Source organism: Meles meles, chromosome 7 (genome assembly GCF_922984935.1).
Source record: "Meles meles chromosome 7, mMelMel3.1 paternal haplotype, whole genome shotgun sequence".
Lineage (NCBI taxonomy): Eukaryota > Metazoa > Chordata > Mammalia > Carnivora > Mustelidae > Meles > Meles meles.
The window spans coordinates 76,454,044-76,460,781 of NC_060072.1; the positions used below are offsets into that span (position 1 = coordinate 76,454,044).

General features: G+C 40.0%; 1 pseudogene; it reads right to left on the bottom strand.

The window, feature by feature from the left end:
• Positions 1-3,201: 3,201 nt before the first annotated feature.
• LOC123945849 lies at positions 3,202-5,610 on the bottom strand (annotated as a pseudogene).
• Between the last annotated feature and the right edge of the window lie 1,128 nt (positions 5,611-6,738).

A 6,738-nucleotide genomic window follows, 5' to 3' on the forward strand; every position in this document is an offset into this window, starting at 1 on the left:
CAGAGCTAGTAGCCTATTATTAAAAATGTTTAAAATCCAGAAATTTATCTCTGAAGATACCTACAAAGATATGTGGGTCAGGAAATTCTTAATACAGAAAATTGTAAAGAAAGATTAAATATTAATTAACCCAAACCCCTGTTCTGCAATGTGTCATGAAGCTAAGGAAGGAAATAGGAGAGTGTTCATAACAATAGTGATGGTTTTGTGAAAGCTCACCTGTTGTTCTATTCCATAAAACACAAGGCAAAGGCATCTTAAATGAGGACACATAAAGGTGTAATTTAAAAGACTTATGAAAAAGGGTTTCAGTAACTGATCAGAGTCCTAAAACTCCAATCATTCTATTTTCTAAAAGGTCAAAATATGGAATTTTAATGATACTAGGCAAGTCAGTAAGTACTTCTTTGTCTAATAAAGAAAACAAAGTTATTTTTCAGATTCAATCCCCATTTGATTATTAAAGAATATAGTATTTTCCTACAACATTTGCCAAATATTTATGATAATGTGTCTGAATAGGTCATTAGGACAGAGAGAGAAAGTAAATGTCATTAAATTATTTCTCTTAGAAGCTAGAAAAAAAGAGCAACATCCCCAACATCCAGGCAAAGAAATCCTTAAAAAGCCTTTCTTTTCCCAGAAGTTACTATAGTATCCTTGAATAGTTTCAGTACCTCCTCATCTTCCTCTGTCACTGTATCAACAGAGACAGCTCCCACAGGGAAGTTCAGAATATTATAAAAGTAAGTCTAAGATACAACACCTGGAAATTTAGCACGTTGACTCCTCAGAACCCGTGCAGTAAAACCAGTGGGTGAGGAGTGAGAAGGCATAGTCTTAGTCCTCATTCTATTTTCTAATCGTGTCACCTTAAATTCATTGCTTTAAATTATTTTATCACTTAACTCCTCAATTATAAAATAAAAGAAGATTAAAAGCCTTGTCTTCATATTAGTGTGGTTGTGAAAATCAAATTAAATAATGCACACCAAAAAACCTATAAGCCAACCAATGTTGCAAAAATAAGAATTTGGTACTATTTGGCTACAGAAAAGAAGAGGGGAATAAGAAAAACCAACAAATAATAACCTTGAGAATGATAAAAAATAAATTCAGAAGAAAAATATGTTTGGAGAAAAAGGTTAAAGCTGATGGCAATCTCATAAAAGGTAGGTTTTAATATATTAATTCTTCAAAGTTTCAATTAACGAAACACTGAGGTAGTGACAAATCCTGGGTTAGAGTACAATTCTGGTTTTTAAGCCAGTACGTTTCCCCCATTATAGTTTCTTTATATCATACAAGGCTGCATTTAAAAATAAAGAAGAAAAGTTATTATCAAGGAGAATCCCACTAGCATCCGGGTTGAAGGCTGGACATACAACAGAAGAGAGAATAACATTCGACCCCACAGATTTCCATTTGTCAATGAATTTGCACCAAGTCTAGAAAGAGAAGAATCCAACCAAAATATTACTATTTGTAAGAAAAGAAAAACAGGCTTCCTGTTACTTTAGAAAATTTTGTCTCATAAAATTGAAGAAGGTGATATAATGAAATCATACTTTTACCAAGGAAATTAGATTTTAAACACATCAGAAAAAAGGTACCGTGAAGTTTTGTCTTGATCAGACATGTGAAACATGAAGGCAAGAGATGAGACATGCTATTTCTGTATTTTTAAAAATATTTTATTTATTTATTTGACAGAGAAAGATCACAAGTAGACAGGCAGGCAGAGAGAGAGAGAGGGAAGCAGGCTCCCCGCCAAGCAGAGAGCCTGATGCAGGACTCGATCCCAGGACCCCGAGATCACGACCCGAGCCGAAGGCAGCGGCCTAACCCCCAATGACTATGTAAACCAACAAACGAAAACTCAACTATACTTCTTAATCTAGTCCAGAGATCTGCAAACTACCATTCCTACCGGCCAGATCTAGTTTGCTGCCAGATTTGTATATAGAGTTTAATGAACAAAGGTATTCTCATTCTTTTTCATACTGTCTCTGGCGGCTTTGGGGCTACAGTGGCAGAGTAGAGTACCTATAACAGAGATGGCATTGCTCACAAAGCTTTCATTATTCGGTTTCTGGCACTTTATAGAAAAAAAAATTGGTGAGTCCTAGTCTAGACAATATATAGTCATGAATGAAGAAAGAATAACTATTCATTTTAGATCTATTATGTGTTGGGCATCATGCCCTGCAATGTACATCTCTAGCTCTGGCTGTATTTATTTAATGCTCACAACCATCCTGTGAGACAGGGATTACTAACTAAACTCTACAGATGAGGAAGTTTATATTCCAAAGCCTAAGTAAAACTAACCCAGGGTTATACTGCTAGTCAGCAACAGATTCAGAATTCAGATGTTTTTTGTTATTCTTGTTATTATTTGTTTGTTTTAATCTTCATAGTCAATGGTCTTTGTACTAAGCTACACCATTTCCCGGAAATTCTTGTTTACTAAAAACCAACTTCATAAGCAAAGTCATATATTTATAGGGGAGAAAATTGCAGCTTTCTTTAAATTAAAAGAACTTTAAGAAAAACTGATTTATAGTCATCAGAAATGAGAGGCAAAAAGAGAAACAGCTAAGATCCCCATTTTGACAGTGAATGCTTATCACACCTTGTTCAGCTCACTCCATTTATCATTGAGTGAGTGATCGTACAGTTCTAACCCAAACCCTTACTGCAAAAAACTTCATTTACCTTCAGAGCAACATTGTTTCCAAGTTTCTTCACTGACCTGCAATGCATGTCATAGATATTAAGGCAAATACGAATATCACAGTATAACCTCAGTGTGTTTTTTGGCAGAGGTGCTGAACTTTCTCTGTATCTAGTAACCATGCCCCTTTCTCACAACACATTTAATCTCTTTTGCCTTTTTTAAAGTTATCTTATTCAGGGGGCACCTGGGTGACTCAATCCGGTAAACCCCTGACTTTGGCTTAGGTCATGATCTCAATGTCCTGGGATCCAGTGCCACATCAGGCTCCATGCTCAGCAGGGAGTCTGATTTTCCCTCTCCCTCTATCCCTCTCTCCTACTTGCGCTATTCTTTCTCTCTCTCAAAGGAATAATTGAAATTTTCTTTTACTTTTTTTACTATGTTCAGTTAGCCAACATATAGTACATGATTTTTTTTGTATAAAACTGTATCATTCTTTATTTTGCCTACTTTAATCTCAGAAGAAAATAAACAGAAAAAAAAAACCACAATACACATCCAAACCCCTTGTCAAATATCAGAAGGGATAGGGCTTGAGGGCCTTCTTTCCTGCCTCAGAGACAGGAGGAAGAAAAAAAAAACACTAGACATCAGCAGAGGGAACCAGGTGAACAGGGCCACTCCGGGCTGCTAGGGAGCCATGGGGACACTATACAGAGGTCTCAAGGTCTGCAGGTAGAACTAATCTACTTCTTCCATACGAGAGGCATCTTCATCACCCTCAAGGGGGGGATCTCATCAGGAACAGCAGCACTGGGTTCCTCTGCTGTCACTTCATCTTCATCAGTGCCCAGGCCTAGCTTGATCATGCGGTAGATGCTGTGGGAGTGAGTCTGGGGATCCTCGAGTGAGAACCCAGAAGAGAGCAGAGCTGTTCCAAACAGCAGCACCACCAGGTCCTTGACAGCCTTGTCATTCTTGTCCGCCTCTGCCTTCTGCCGCAGCGTCTCCACAATGGGATGGTCAGGGTTGATCTCCAGGTGCTTCTTGGACATCATATAGCCCATTGTGGAGTTGTCCCGAAGGGCCTGGGCTCTCATGATCCGCTCCATGTTGGCCGTCCAGCCATAGGTGCTAGTCACAATGCAGCCGGGTGAAGACACTAGCCTGTTAGAGATGGTCACCTTCTCAACCTTCTTATCCAAGATTTCTTTCATGAGTTTGCAGAGGTTCTCAAACTTGGCCTTGCTCTCCTCCATTTTCTTCTTCTCCTCTTCATCCTCAGGCAGCTCCAGGCCCTCCTTAGTAACTGAGACCAGACTCTTCCCATCAAACTCCTTGAGTTGCTGCACGCAGTACTCGTCAATAGGCTCCGTCATATACACTACCTTGAAGCCCCGCTTTCGCACTCGCTCCACAAAAGTGGAGTTGGCAACCTGCTCTTTGCTCTCACCGGTGATGTAATAGATGGACTTCTGGGTCTCCTTCATGCGTGACACATATTCTGAAAGAGAAGTCATCTCATCCCCAGACTGGGAGGTATGGTAACGCAGCAGCTCAGAAAGGCAGCGCCGGTTAGTAGAGTCCTCATGGATTCCAAGATTTAGGTTTTTAGAGAACGCCTCATAGAATTTCTTATAGTTCTCCTTGTCTTCTGCCAATTCAGAGAAGAGCTCAAGGCACTTCTTCACAATATTTTTGCAAATGACCGTCAAGATTTTGCTCTGCTGGAGCATTTCTCGGGAGATGTTCAGGGGCAGATCCTCAGAGTCAACCACACCGCGGATGAAGTTGAGATACTCTGGTATCAATTCATCACAGCTGTCCATGATGAACACACGGTGAACATAGAGTTTGATGTTGTTCTTTTTCTTCTTGTTCTCAAAGAGGTCAAAAGGAGCCCGATGGGGGATGAAGAGCAATGCCCTGAATTCCAGCTGACCTTCTACAGAGAAGTGCTTGACTGCCAAGTGGTCTTCCCAGTCATTAGTAAGGCTCTTGTAAAACTCTCCATATTCCTCCTGAGTAATGTCATCAGGGTTTCTGGTCCAAATGGGCTTGGTCTTATTCAGTTCTTCCTGATCAATGTATTTCTCTTTAATCTTCTTTGTTTTCTTCTTCTTGTCTTTCCCACTATCATCCTCCTCATCTGAGCCCACATCTTCAATCTTGGGCTTCTCCTCATCATCTTTATCTTCTTCCTCCTTCTCCCCTTTCTCCTCCTCTGCCTCATCATCACTGATTTCTTTCTCTTGTTCCTTCTCCAAATAAAGGGTGATGGGGTAACCTATGAACTGCGAGTGCTTCTTCACCAATTCTTTGACACGTCTCTCCCCTAAATATTCTGTCTGGTCTTCTTTAAGATGGAGAATCACTTTGGTACCCCAGCCAATGGGCTCACCGTGGTCTGCATGCACAGTGAAGGAGCCCCCAGCAGAAGACTCCCAGGCATACTGCTCATCATCATTGTGCTTTGTGATAACCACCACCTTCTCTGCCACCAGGTAGGCAGAATAAAAGCCAACGCCAAACTGTCCCATCATGGAGATGTCTGCACCAGCCTGAAGAGCCTCCATAAATGCTTTAGTTCCGGACTTGGCAATTGTCCCCAAATTATTTATGAGATCGGCTTTGGTCATGCCAATGCCTGTGTCCACCAGAGTCAGGGTGCGTTCCTGGGGGTTGGGGAGGATGTCAATTTTCAGCTCTTTACCGCTGTCCAACTTGGAAGGGTCTGTCAGGCTCTCATAGCGAATCTTGTCCAAGGCATCAGACGCATTACTGATCAATTCCCAAAGGAAAATTTCCTTGTTAGAATACAAAGTATTGATGATGAGGGACATAGTTGGGCAATTTCTGCCTGGAAGGCAAAAGTCTCCACCTCCTCCTCTCCATGGTGCACTTCCTCAGGCATCTTAAAAGAGAAGAACTGCAAGTACTACAGACCATGGTGGGTAGGGACTGCGTCTGGCAGTGACTCCGCCACGAGACCACACGGGGGTAACTCAAGAGAGTTCATGATTATTTTTGATGTAGTGTTCAGTGATTGATTAGTTGCGTATAATACTCAGTGCTCATCACAACATGTGCCCTTCTTAATACCCATCACCTGGCTACCCCATCCTGCTACCTGTCTCCCTTTAAAAAAAAAATTATCTTACGTAGTACTTCTCCTTCTTCTCCTCCTGGTAAATCAATGCCACTATTTTTGTTTTTATACCCCAACCCACATTTATTCACCAACTGTAAATATTCAATATAAATAACCATGGGGCTCTGCTCTCACATTCGTGTCATGTTTTTTACTCTGGGGACAATAAATCCCAGTAATCCAACCAAAAGTCTTTCATACTTGTACACAGATAAACTCACGCAGTGTCAAAGCTTTTATCTAACAATTTAGCCATCCATGAGAACTGGAAGAAGCCAGAAGATGAGTTTAGATTTATCAATAAGAGTTGTAGCTCTACCAAGAAGAACACAGAATCTGTGTTGGGGCTTTCAAAGAATGAAGTAGGAAATTATAAATTGTCCTTTATGGACTGATATTTTAATATTACGGTATTGTATTAGTTGATACTCCATGAAGCGTATTGAGAGGAGATCTGAAACTAGGTAAATAGATGTTTATTGGGAAAATACTTTGTAATTAAAAATTGTGTGTGTGTATGGATGAGATATATGAAACAATTGTTTTTAGACATTGGACATCTGGGAATGTAGCACATAGATTTCATGAATAAAGTAGCTCTCAGAGATCTGTGAGCTGAATGGAGATTCTGAAATTCCCAGGATGCTTGGATACATTAGGATTTCTGAACATCTAGAGGAAAGATACTTTGCTAAATGACATATTCCTCAGTTGATACTGAAGGAAAGCTAAGTTTTAGGAGTAGGATTTTTAAATTTTTACTGCTATAGTAATGGCTACTCTAGGACAATTCTAACAAAGTTCAAACGCAAAATTTGAAAGGTTAAGTTCAATTTTCCAGAAAATTAAGTGTGTGTATGAAAAAAATAAAAACAAAACTTAATTACCTTAACTCTCTCTAAAGGAA